The sequence below is a fragment of the Coregonus clupeaformis genome, chromosome 20, assembly GCF_020615455.1.
Source record: "Coregonus clupeaformis isolate EN_2021a chromosome 20, ASM2061545v1, whole genome shotgun sequence".
Classification (NCBI taxonomy): domain Eukaryota; kingdom Metazoa; phylum Chordata; class Actinopteri; order Salmoniformes; family Salmonidae; genus Coregonus; species Coregonus clupeaformis.
Genome location: NC_059211.1, coordinates 46880304 through 46893909, shown reverse-complemented (window position 1 = coordinate 46893909; position 13606 = coordinate 46880304). Strand labels below are relative to the sequence as shown.

The window sequence follows — 13606 nt, the reverse complement described above, 5'->3', positions numbered from 1 at the left end:
CGTAGAGAATGTCATCATACATTTTTATCTAGGGAAATGAGTCAGGAATATAAAACAAACAGCATTAAACTTTGAACATGGCCCAAGAAGAAAAAGAGAGAGGGGGAAGAGGGGGGAGAGCACTTTGTCATCCACTGGCTATTTCTGCGCCTGAGGAAGTGGAGGAGAAGTCCGGCATAAGTAGCACTAGCATTGTACAGCAACAGCACACAGACAGAGTGGGGACTCCCAGAAAGTCACTGCCATCAATATGTTTATCTGCATATTGATCAGTCCCCACAGGCTGTGTTCTGCTGATTGTCGTGCACTAAACTAAAAGCCAGCAAAATGCTTTAGATGCATAATGTGGGGCCCAGCATTAACATGGTGCATTTACAAGTGTTTCATATGTCTGGGTGTGACTGGAGACTCTGCATCCTGCTACCTCGGGACAAGATCCACTCCAAATGGAGACAGGGGAGACCTGAACCCCAGCCTCATCACATTCTCCTAGTCTCATTGTGTTGTCTCAGTGTATTCCATATTCTCTATTACTATAGTTCCCTAGTTCTCTTGGAAAGCTAGAAAGCTACAGTTTTGTTCTCTCTCTGTTTTTACATAATAGCCAGTGAACTTGTGTTTTCCCCAGTGTATTCGTGTCATGACAGGTGAGGTCTATAAAAGGCCAGCTGAACCCTGCACAGATGGCCTGACAAAAATAGGAATTAAGAGATATGCTCATTTTCATAGGGTTGGTGCTCAGATATCAGCGCATGCAGATATAGGTGGAACGGCTGACAGCTTTACTTCAAAGCCCTCCGGGCATAACATTTAAAGAATGGCTGTCCTTCCCTACAGGGTAGCAGGTAGCCTAGCGGTTAGAGCGTTGGGCCAATAACCGAAAGGCCGCTGGTTTGAATACCTGAGCTGACAAGGTGAAAAATCTGTTGATGTGCCCTCAAGCAAGGCACTTAACCCTAATTTGCTCCAGCAGTGCTGTAAAGCTATGGCTAACCCTGTAAAACAACACATATACAGTGTATGTGAAAATACATATATTTTTGCTACACTTCTTACAGAATTTCATTTAAAAGATGCTGCATTTTCCTGCATATTTTCTGCTGATCCTGACAGTTTTGCATATAGGACAGGGAAGGCGTGAAAAATATCTGGATAGAATGTTCAGGCTGTTCAGAAGTCAAAGAGTCCTCTCTGACCTGTTTTTTACAGTTGATTTAATGCCATGGATTGATGTCAAGCGTGTGTGCTGCGAGGCATACGCCCCATTGCTGTCACACACACAACTTACCATACTTTTGAATGTGTGAGTGGTTCCGTGTCTCGGCTACACTTGACACCAAGACCTCTGGACGCCAAATTACCATCAACACCACAAGACTACGAGTTTAGGTTTGGCGTCTCTCATTTTCAGAGAAAGTGGCCATCATGGGATGGGAGCGAGGCAGGGGTGTTAAAAAACGTAGTGGGGAGGGAACTTCGTATTCAAATGGCACCTGTTGCCAATGTGCAAATGCAAGCTGGGGGAATAATTACAGTGATTTGCGGGAGGAGGCGAGTGTGGGGGTAATTGCAGTGTCTTGCCAGAGCTGGGGACTGAACGAGGTGCTGCAATCTCATCCCTCAGAGGGAGCTCTGGCAAGGCACACGGATACAGGCCATGCTTTCTGGCTGCCACCACATCAAAGGGCCACAGCACAGACACCCACCGTAATTAACTCCCTGTTGCCACGGCAACACCTAGCCAAGTGATAGCGCCGCTGACAGAGGCCCACTGTTGGCCTTCTCTTCTTATTAGCCGCAGAGAGAAGAAGCACAAACATTAGGAATCATAATTAGAGAAACGTAATGGGTCTGATGTCCAGGTACCTGGCAGTAAACACACTGCCTGGCATTCTAAGACACCCCATCTTCTTCTTTTGAATCGCCTTTAGTAAAAACACTTGCGCGCCTCCCCTCACTCACTTAGCTCTGCTGTCTTGCCATCACTTCAGCCATTACAAATTATGTTATTTAGTAAACGTCTGAGCCGAAACCCTCAGGGGAGAGCTTGATGGAGAGAATGTATAATATTACATCAAGCATTAGCGCGGTGTAAAGCGTCAATGATTGGTGTTAAGGTTTTCATTACACAAAATGAGTAATTGCTTGTCATTTGGAGCTGGCATATCCCACAATCCTCCTCACTTCTGTGCCATCAATCAAGCGTTTAACTGCTGACGACCAGGCCCACATTTAAAGCAGCGAGCGCCACAATGCACGGGGGAAACATTGTTTGCTTCGTTACTCCAAGTAGCTCCACTCGTATGGGTGGAAGGAGGAGGGGAAATGGGATCGGGATGTGGTCATGCTTTCCTGAGCAGCACTTCATTCTCCAGTCCATAACGTGTCATCCAACGCTCTAATGTAACTATACAGAGCATATAGGGGCCCAGGCAATAAACTCTATATTAGACTCATATTGCACCATCCGTATCCTTGAGTGTGTGAGATACACACACACACACAGACTGTATGACACACACACACACAAAGGCAGATGCTTGACTCAAGCTTAACATTTTATAAGATTCTTGGTCGACTGTAAACTAGGACAATTCCAAGTCCCTACATACCTACAGTTCCATAAGGCCTACTCCTGACTGTGCTGCTGAATAGCTGGAGTGGTGTCACTGGCTGCACAGGTCACCAGTCTCTGAGCTCTGGTGAGTTATTGGCCCTCCTACTCTGCTCATGACCATTGGAAACAGCGAATCGGCACAAAAAAAACCCTACTCATCTCCACCTGTCTGTGGGATGGGATGGCAGAGGGAGCGAGGGAAAGGAGAGGGAGGTGGTGGCGGGGAGGGGGGGGACCAGCGCACCAGTCAAGCAAATGATTTGCTCAGTAAAGTAAAAGTGGAACAACAGCTGAAAAGCCCATCCAGGCCGGAGCCCATCCCTCTCCTACCAAATCTCCTGCTTGGTTTGAGAGTAATGGAGCTTCATGTTCAAGGAGAGAGAGATACTAATGTACTGTTACTGGGATGGAATGGCAATAAAGCCTGGAATAATTGGAAATACTGCATACGTATGGATCATGATGACGAAATAGTGGTGAAATGGTCTAATGGAGAGCTTAAAATACAAATGTTAAAACATTTATGTCTGTACTGTAACTTCAAATAAGTATAAAATAATATTTTAATATTATTATATAGATGAATTTGGACAAATCTGATCACAACAGCTAGTCTCACAACACGTGAATCAGCGGCAGCCCAGTTTGTTTACCGACGTTGCACCAACATCATGTACAGGGATTTCTGAAACCTTAATATCCTGCTGGAAGACTGGCAGGGTGTGGGGGGCCAAGGAGCAGCCGGAGCCCTGGGTCAAGAGTAAATAGTGTAGCCATAGCAGGGAGCAGGGTGAGATGAGAGGAGGCAGAGAGGAGAGGAGAGCCAGATCAATAGCTTAATGGAATTAGCCCGGCTTTGAAACATGCCTGCCAATCATATTTACTGAGGGCTGTTTGCCATGGAGCGCTGCTCAATATTTAAAGGCCAGCCGCACGGCGAAGGAATCTGATTGGTGCTTTAACATGGCGGCAGCTGTCCGAGGTCATTTACCTCTCAAGGAATTGAAATGAGAAAATGAAAATGTTAAAGTTGGACTGAGTCTGGAGGGGGCTTTCCTTTTCACTTTGTTTCTGTTTGTTTCATTTTTTTCTAGATCCTTTTTTAGCCTGTGGATAGGTTTATGCAGAATTAAAATTGTAATTAAAACCACATAGTACTGGTGTAAATCACAATTTATTCATGAAGGGTTGTGGGCATATCTGAAGCCATTTCTTCGTGCCATTCTATCAAACCCATAAAGTTTAGATCTGAAACAGCCAACTAGGCACTTAGACTTCAATATTGGTGTTGCTCCACCAGGGAATTGTCTTTATAAAGCTTACACCTATTCAGTCTCACATCTACACACGTTTCTAGTGGGTAGGGCCTAGGGCAGGGCTATTCAACTATATTCTTAAGGGGGCCAGATTTGAAAAATGTTATTTACAGTGCCTTGCAAAAGTATTCATCCCCCTTGGCGTTTTTCCTATTTTGTTGCATTACAACCTGTAATTTAAATGGATTTTTATTTTGATTTCATGTAATGGACATACACAAAATAGTCTACAAAAAAAAAATTCTACAAAATAAATAACGGAAAAGTGGTGTGTGCATATACAGTGGGGAGAACAAGTATTTGATACACTGCCGATTTTGCAGGTTTTCCTACTTACAAAGCATGTAGAGGTCTGTAATTTTTATCATAAGTACACTTCAACTGTGAGAGAAGGAATCTAAAACAAAAATCTAGAAAATCACATTGTATGATTTTTAAGTAATTAATTTGATCACCTACCAACCAGTAAGAATTCCGGCTCTCACAGACCTGTTAGTTTTTCTTTAAGAAGCCCTCCTGTTCTCCACTCATTACCTGTAGTAACTGCACCTGTTTGAACTCGTTACCTGTATAAAAGACACCTGTCTGTCACACCCTGGCTCTGGGACTCTATATGTTGATCCAGGGTGTGTTCATTCTATGTGTTATATTTCTATGTTGGGAGTTCTAGTTTGTTTATTTCTATGTTGGCCTGAGTGACTCCCAATCAGAGGCAACGAGTGTCAGCTGTGGCTGGTTGTCTCTGATTGGGAGCCATATTTAAACTGTCTGTTTTCCCTTTGTGTTTGTGGGTTCTTGTTCCGTGTTGGTCTATGTTATCTAGGACGTTACGAGTCGTTTGTTGTTTTGTTTATTGTCAGTATTTATCACTATAGATAAATAAACATGTTCGTTCATCACGCTGCGCCTTGGTCTATTCCGTACGACGATCGTGACAGAAGAACCCACCATACAAGGACCAAGCAGCGTGTCCAGGAGCAGGCAGACTGGACATGGGAGGAAGCGCCGGGAAAGGAGATGGAGAGGTTGGCGATGGCCCAGGTGGGCAAATCGTGGTCCTGGGAGGACATGCTCGGGGGCAAAGGGCCATGGGCTAGGATTAAGGCCCTGGCGAGAGAGGAGCAGCGGCGTCAGCAGTGTCATCGTCGGACGGACGAGAGGCAACCCCAAAAATGTTTTTAGGGGGGCACACGGCATGGGCGGCTGGGCAGCAGGAGGCTGCCACAGGGCGATTTGGAGAGGAGGCCACCGGGTTTGGGGGCCAGAAGGCAGGTTGGCGGAGCCTGGATGGAGAGCGGAACCAACTTCCCGTACTCAGGCATGGCAGCATGGGACTGGGCAGGTTCCCGCGGTATGCGGAGCGGCGTTCTGTGCCACGAGTGGTCCGGCATAGTCCTGTACGTCCTGTGCGAGCACCCCGCACATGTTGTGCGAAGGTGGGCATGCAGCCAGGACGGAGTGTGCCGGCTCAGCGCTCGTGGCCTCCAGTGCCTCTCCTCGGTCCCGGATATCCTGCGCCAGTGTCACGTGCTGTTATGCCAGTACGGGTACACAGCCCTGTACGTCCTGTGCTGATGCCTCACACAGAGTGTGTGAGGGTAGGCATTCAGCCAGGACGGGTTGTGGAAGCTCTTCACTCCAGGTCTCCTATCCGTCTCCACAGCCCGGCCCGGCCTGTCCCTGCTCCTCGCACCAAGCCTACGGTGTGCGTCGCCAGCCCGGTCCGGCCTGTCCCTGCTACTCGCACCAAGCCTACGGTGTGCGTCGCCAGCCCGGTCCGGCCTGTCCCTGCTCCACGCACCAAGCCTACGGTGTGCGTCGCCAGCCCGGTCCGGCCTGTCCCTGCTCCTCGCACCAAGCCTACGGTGTGCGTCACCAGCCCGGTCCGGCCTGTCCCTGCTCCACGCACCAAGCCTACGGTGTGCGTCGCCAGCCCGGTCCGGCCTGTTCCTACTCACGCACCAAGCCAGGGGTGCGCATCGCCAGCCCGGTCCGGCCCGTTCCTACTCCACGCACCAAGCCAGGGGTGCGAGTGCGTCAGCCCGGTCCGGCCCGTTCCGCTCCACGCACCAAGACAGGGGTGCGCGTCGTCAGTCCAGCACAACCCGTGCCTGGGTCACCGGTGCCTGGTAAGGTACCGGTCAACTGCTCCACTACGGAGCTGAAGCTAACCGCTCCTGCTACGTCCCAGTTCAGCTCCAGCCAGCGAGGCCAGACCGGACCAGGGCGCTATGGGGGTTTATTGGAGGGTGGTGGGCAAGGCCGGAGCCAGAACCGCCGCCGAGGAGGAATGCCCACCCAGCCCTCCCCTGTTTTGCTCTAGTTGAGGCGCGGTCGCAGTCCGCGCCTTTAGGGGGGGGGTACTGTCACACCCTGGCTCTGGGACTCTATATGTTGAGCCAGGGTGTGTTCATTCTATGTGTTATATTTCTATGTTGGGAGTTCTAGTTTGTTTATTTCTATGTTGGCCTGAGTGACTCCCAATCAGAGGCAACGAGTGTCAGCTGTGGCTGGTTGTCTCTGATTGGGAGCCATATTTAAACTGTCTGTTTTCCCTTTGTGTTTGTGGGTTCTTGTTCCGAGTCGTTTGTTGTTTTGTTTATTGTCAGTATTTATCACTATAGATAAATAAACATGTTCGTTCATCACGCTGCGCCTTGGTCTATTCCGTACGACGATCGTGACACTGTCCACACACTCAATCAAACAGACTCCAACCTCTCCACAATGGCCAAGACCAGAGAGCTGTGTAAGGACATCAGGGATAAAATTGTAGACCTGCACAAGGCTGGGATAGGCTACAGGACAATAGGCAAGCAGCTTGGTGAGAAGGCAACAACTGTTGGCGCAATTATTAGAAAATGGAAGAAGTTCAAGATGACGGTCAATCCCCCTCGGTCTGTGGCTCCATGCAAGATCTCACCTCGTGGGGCATCAATGATCATGAGGAAGGTGAGGGATCAGCCCAGAACTACACGGCAGGACCTGGTCAATGACCTGAAGAGAGCTGGGACCACAGTCTCAAAGAAAACCATTAGTAACACACTACGCCGTCATGGATTAAAATCCTGCAGCGCACGCAAGGTCCCCCTACTCAAGCCAGCGCATGTCCAGGCCTGTCTGAAGTTTGCCAATGACCATCTGGATGATCCAGAGGAGGAATGGGAGAAGGTCATGTGGTCTGATGAGACAAAAATATAGCTTTTTGGTCTAAACTCCACTCGCCGTGTTTTGAGGAAGAAGAAGGATGAGTACAACCCCAAGAACTCCATCCCAACCGTGAAGCATGGAGGTGGAAACATAATTATTTGGGGATGCTTTTCTGCAAAGGGGACAGGACGACTGCACTGTATTGAGGGGAGGATGGATGGGGCCATGTATCGCGAGATCTTGGCCAACAACCTCCTTCCCTCAGTAAGAGCATTGAAGATGGGTCGTGGCTGGGTCTTCCAGCATGACAACGACCCGAAACACACAGCCAGGGCAACTAAGGAGTGGCTCTGTAAGAAGCATCTCAAGGTCCTGGAGTGGCCTAGCCAGTCTCCAGACCTGAACCCAATAGAACATATTTGGAGGGAGCTGAAAGTCCTTATTGCCCAGCGACAGCCCCGAAACCTGAAGGATCTGGAGAAGGTCTGTATGGAGGAGTGGGCCAAAATCCCTGCTGCAGTGTGTGCAAACCTGGTCAAGACCTACAGGAAACGTATGATATCTGTAATTGCAAACAAAGGTTTCTGTACCAAATATTAAGTTCTGCTTTTCTGATGTATCAAATAATTATGTCATGCAATAAAATGCAAATTAATTACTTAAAAATCATACAATGTGATTTTCTGGATTTTTTTTTCTCAATTTGTCTGTCATAGTTGACGTGTACCTATGATGAAAATTACACAGGCCTCTCTCATCTTTTTAAGTGGGAGAACTTGCACAATTGGTGGCTGACTAAATAATTTTTTCCCCCACTGTATACACCTGTTCTGAAAGGCCCCAGAGTCTACAAGACCACTAAGCAAAGGGCACCACCAAGAAAGCGGCACCATGAAGACCAAGGAGCTCTCCAAACAGGTCAGGGACAAAGTTGTGTACAGATCAGGGTTGGGTTATAAAAAAGTAAAATATCCAAACTTTGAACATCCCACAGAGCACCATTAAGTCCATTATTAAAAAATTTAAAGAATATGGCACCACAACAAACCTGCCAAGAGAGGGCCACTCACCAAAACTCACGGACCAGCCAAGGAGGGCATTAATCAGAGAGGTGTCAAAGAGACCAAAGATAACCCTGCAGGAACTGCAAAGCGCCACAGCGGAGATTGGAGTATCATCCATAGGACCACTTTAAGCCGTACACTCCACAGAGATGGGCTTTAACGGAAGAGTGGCTGAAAAAAGCCATTGCTTAAAGAAAAAAATAAGCAAACACGTTTGGTGTTCGCCAAAAGGCATATGGAAGAAGGTACTCTGGTCAGATGAGACTAAAATTGAGCTTTTTGGCCATCAAGGAAAATGCTATGTCTGGCGCAAACCCAACACCTCTCATCACCCCGAGAACACCATCCCCACAGTGAAGCATGGTGGTGGCAGCATCATGCTGTGGGGATGTTTTTCATCGGCAGGGACTGGGAAACTGGTCAGAATTGAAGGAATGATGGATGGCGCTAATACAGGGAAATTCTTGAGGGAATCCTGTTTCAGTCTTCCAGAGATTTGAGACTGGGACGGAGGTTCACCTTCCAGCAGGACAATGACCCTAAGCATACTGCTAAAGCAACACTTGAGTGGTTTAAGGGGAAACATTTAAATGTCTTGGAATGGCCTAGTCAAAGCCCAGACCTCAATCCAATTGAGAATCTGTGGTATGACTTAAAGATTGCTGTACACCAGCGGAACCCATCCAACTTGAAGGAGCTGGAGCAGTTTTGCCTTGAAGAATGGACAAAAATCCCAGTGGCTAGATGTGCCAAGCTTATAGAGACATACCCCAAGAGACATGCAGCTGTAATTGCTGCAAAAGGTGGCTCTACAAAGTATTGACTTTGGGGGGGTGAAGTGTTATGCACACTCAAGTTTTTTTGTCTTATTTCTTGTTTGTTTCACAAGAAAAAATATTTTGTATCTTCAAAGTGGTAGGCATGTTGTGTAAATCAAATGATACAACCCCCCCCCCCAAAAAAATCCATTTTAATTCCAGGTTGTAAGACAACAAAATAGGAAAAATGCCAAGTGGGGTGAATACTTTCGCAAGCCACTGTACAGGGGGGCCAGACATTTTCTACATGGGATTACTTTTCCTAAAACCGTTATAACAAACAATGCACAAACACAATTATAATCTTATGAAGCACTTTAAATGTTGCTAAAAGTTCATTTTAAATGCTTTAAGGTTAGTCTAAATCTGTGCATCAAATTGTTTAAATAATGGAACACGTGTACTTATAAAACAGTTGATCTGCATCACATTCATTAATTTCTACTTTCCTGTCCGTTTTACATACAGTACCAGTCAAAAGTTTGGACACACCTACTCATTCAAGGGTTTTTCTTTATTTTTACTATTTTCTACATTCTAGAATAATAGTGAAGTCATCAAAACTATGAAATAACACATATGGAATCATGATAAGTTCCTTTCCTGAGGATGGCTCACCCCTCACAGTTCTGGGGGATTTCAACCTCCCTACGTCTACATTTGACTCATTTCTCTCTGCCTCCTTCTTTCCACTCCTCTCCTCTTTTGACCTCACCCTCTCACCGTCCCCCCCTACTCACAAGGCAGGCAATACGCTTGACCTCATCTTTACTAGATGCTGTTCTTCTACTAATCTCACTGCAACTCCCCTCCATGTCTCCGACCACTACTTTGTATCCTTTTCTCTCTCGCTCTCCTCCAACACTACTCACTCTGCCCCTACACAGATGGTAATGCGCCGTCGCAACCTTCGCTCTCTCTCTCCGCTACTCTCTCCTCTTCCATCCTATCATCTCTTCCCTCTGCTCAATCCTTCTCCCTCCAATCTCCTGATTCTGCCTCCTCAACCCTCCTCTCCTCCCTTTCTGCATCCTTTGACTCTCTATGTCCCCTATCCTCCCGGCCGGCTCGGTCCTCCCCTCCAGCTCCGTGGCTTGATGACTCATTGCGAGCTCACAGAACAGAGCTCCGGGCAGTTGAGCGGAAATGGAAGAAAACTAGACTCCCTGCGGACCTGGCATCTTTTCACTCCCTCCTCTCTACATTTTCTTCATCTGTTTCTGCTGCTAAGGCCACTTTCTACCACGCTAAATTCCAAGCATCTGCCTCTAACCCTAGGAAGCTCTTTGCCACATTCTCCTCCCTGCTGAATCCCCCCTCCCTCTCTGTGGATGACTTCGTCAACCACTTTGAAAAGAAGGTTGACGACATCCGATCCTCGTTTGTTAAGTCAAATGACACTGCTGGTCCTGCTCACACTGCCCTACCCTATGCTTTGACTTCTTTCTCCCCTCTCTCTCCAGATAAAATCTTGCGACTTGTGACTGCAGGCCGCCCAACAACCTGCCCGCTTGACCCTATCCCCTCCTCTCTTCTCCAGACCATCTCCGGTGACCTTCTCCCCTACCTCACCTCGCTGATCAACTCATCCTTGACCGCTGGCTATGTCCCTTCCGTCTTCAAGAGAGCGAGAGTTGCACCCCTTCTCAAAAAAACCAACACTCGATCCCTCTGATGTCAACAACTACAGACCAGTATCCCTTCTTTATTTTCTCTCCAAAACTATTGAGCGTGCCGTCTTTAGCCAACTCTCTTGCTATCTCTCTCAGAATGACCTTCTTGATCCAAACCAGTCAGGTTTCAAGACTGGTCATTCAACTGAGACTGCTCTTCTCTGTGTCACGGAGGCTCTCCGCACTGCTAAAGCTAACTCTCTCTCCTCTGCTCTTGTCCTTCTAGACCTGTCTGCTGCCTTTGATACTGTGAACCATCAGATCCTCCTCTCCACCCTCTCCGAGCTGGGCATCTCCGGCGCGGCTCACTCTTGGATTGCGTCCTACCTGACCGGTCGCTCCTACCAAGTGGCGTGGCGAGAAGCTGTCTCCGCACCACGTGCTCTCACCACTGGTGTCCCCCAGGGCTCAGTTCTAGGCCCTCTCCTATTCTCGCTATACACCAAGTCACTTGGCTCTGTCATATCCTCACATGGCCTCTCCTATCATTGCTACGCTGACGACACACAACTAATCTTCTCCTTTCCCCCTTCTGATAACCAGGTGGCGAATCGCATCTCTGCATGTCTGGCAGACATATCAGTATGGATGACGGATCACCACCTCAAGCTGAACCTTGGCAAGACGGAGCTGCTCTTCCTCCCGGGGAAGGACTGCCTGTTCCATGATCTCGCCATCACGGTTGACAACTCCGTTGTGTCCTCCTCCCAGAGTGCGAAGAGCCTTGGCGTGACCCTGGACAACACCCTGTCGTTCTCCGCTAACATCAAGGCGGTGACCCGATCCTGTAGGTTCATGCTCTACAACATTCGGAGAGTACGACCCTGCCTTACACAGGAAGCGGCACAGGTCCTAATCCAGGCACTTGTCATCTCCCGTCTGGATTACTGCAACTCGCTGTTGGCTGGGCTCCCTGCCTGTGCCATTAAACCCCTACAACTCATCCAGAATGCCGCAGCCCGTCTGGTGTTCAACCTTCCCAAGTTCTCTCACGTCACCCCCTCCTCCGCACACTCCACTGGCTTCCAGTTGAAGCTCGCATCTGTTACAAGACCATGGTGCTTGCCTATGGAGCTGTGAGGGGAACGGCACCTCCGTACCTTCAGGCTCAGATCAGTCCCTACACCCAAACGAGGGCATTGCGTTCATCCACCTCTGGCCTGCTGGCTCCCCTTCCTCTGCGGAAGTATAGTTCCCGCTCAGCCCAGTCAAAACTGTTCGCTGCTCTGGCACCCCAATGGTGGAACAAGCTCCCTCACGACGCCAGGACAGCGGAGTCACTCACCACCTTCCGGAGACATTTGAAACCCCACCTCTTTAAGGAATACCTGGGATAGGATAAAGTAATCCTTTTACCCCTCCCCAACCCCAACCCCAACCCCCCCCACCCACTGGCTATAAGGTGAATGCACCAATTTGTAAGTCGCTCAAGTCTGCTAAATGACGTAAATGTAAATGTAAATGTAAATGTAAATGTAAATGTAGTAACCAAAAAAGTGTTTTATATTTTATATTTGAGATTCTTCAAAGTAGCCACCCTATGCCTTGATGGCAGCTTTGCACACTCTTGGCATTCTCTCAACCAGCTTCATGAGGAATGCTTTTCCAACAGTCTTGAAGGAGTTCCCACATACGTTGAGCACTTGTTGGCTGCTTTTCCTTCAATCTGCAGTCCAACTCATCCCAAACCATCTCAATTGGGTTGAGGTCGGGTGATTGTGGAGGCCAGGTCATCTGATGCAGCACTCCATCACTCTCCTTGGTCAAATAGCCCTAACACAGCCTGGAGGTGTGTTTTGGGTCATTGTCCTGTTGAAAAACAAATGATAGTCCCACTAAGTGCAAACCAGATGGGATGGCGTATCGCTGCAGAATGCTGTGGTAGCCATGCCGGTTAAGTGTGCCTTGAATTATAAATAAATCACAGACAGATTCACCAGCAAAGCATCCCCACACCTTCACACCTCCTCCTCCATGCTTCACGGTGGGAACCACACATGCGGAGATCATCCGTTTACCTACTCTGCGTCTCACAAAGACACAGCGGTTGGAACCAAAAATCTCCAATTTGGACTCATCAGACCAAAGGACAGATTTCCACCGGTTTAATGTCCATTGCTCATGTTTCTTGGTCCAAGCAAGTCTCTTCTTCTTATTGGTGTCCTTTAGTAGTGGTTTCTTTGCAGCAATTCGACCATGAAGGCCTGATTCACAAGTCTCCTCTGAACAGTTGATGTTGAGATGTGTCTGTTACTTGAACTCTGTGAAGCATTTATTTGGGCTGCAATCTGAGGTGCAGTTAACTCTAATGAACTTATCCTCTGCAGCAGAGGTAACTCTGGGTCTTCCTTTCCTGTGGCGGTCCTCATGAGAGCCAGTTTCATCATAGAGCTTGATGGTTTTTTGACTGCTATCTTCTGTATACCACCCCTACCTTGCCACAACACAACTGATTGGCTCAAACGCATTAAGAAGGAAATAAATTCCACAAATTAACTTTTAACAAGGCACATCTGTTAATTGAAATCATTCCAGGTGACTACCTCATGAAGCTGGTTGAGAGAATACCAAGAGTGTGCAAAGCTGTCATCGAGGCAAAAGGTGGCTACTTTGAAGAATCTCAAATATAAAATGAATTATGATTTGTTTAACACTTTTTTGGTTACTACATGAGTCCATATGTGTTATTTCATAGTTTTGATGTCTTCACTATTATTCTACAATGTAGAAAATAGTAAAAATAAAGAAAAACCCTGGAATGAGTAGGTGTGTCCAAACTTTTGACTGGTACTGTAAATAGCTTCATCTTTTGTTTTTATTTACACATAGGAAACCTTTTATGCATGGCATATCTGAGTATTCTGTTCTGTTCTATCTCTCTCTCCCAGCATCAGTTTCGAACGGGTCGCTATAACAAACTGCACCACCTCTGTGGGGACTTAAACTGATCAACAATCCTTGCAAAGTT

At 47.6% G+C, this 13606-nt stretch overlaps 1 protein-coding gene across 11 annotated transcripts in view; it reads right to left on the bottom strand.

Annotated features, from left to right (window-relative positions):
- The window catches only part of LOC121533539 (CUGBP Elav-like family member 5), a 242950-nt gene that overhangs the window by 146702 nt on the left and 82642 nt on the right, over positions 1 to 13606 (bottom strand). The gene's annotated exons all lie outside the window — the stretch shown is intronic.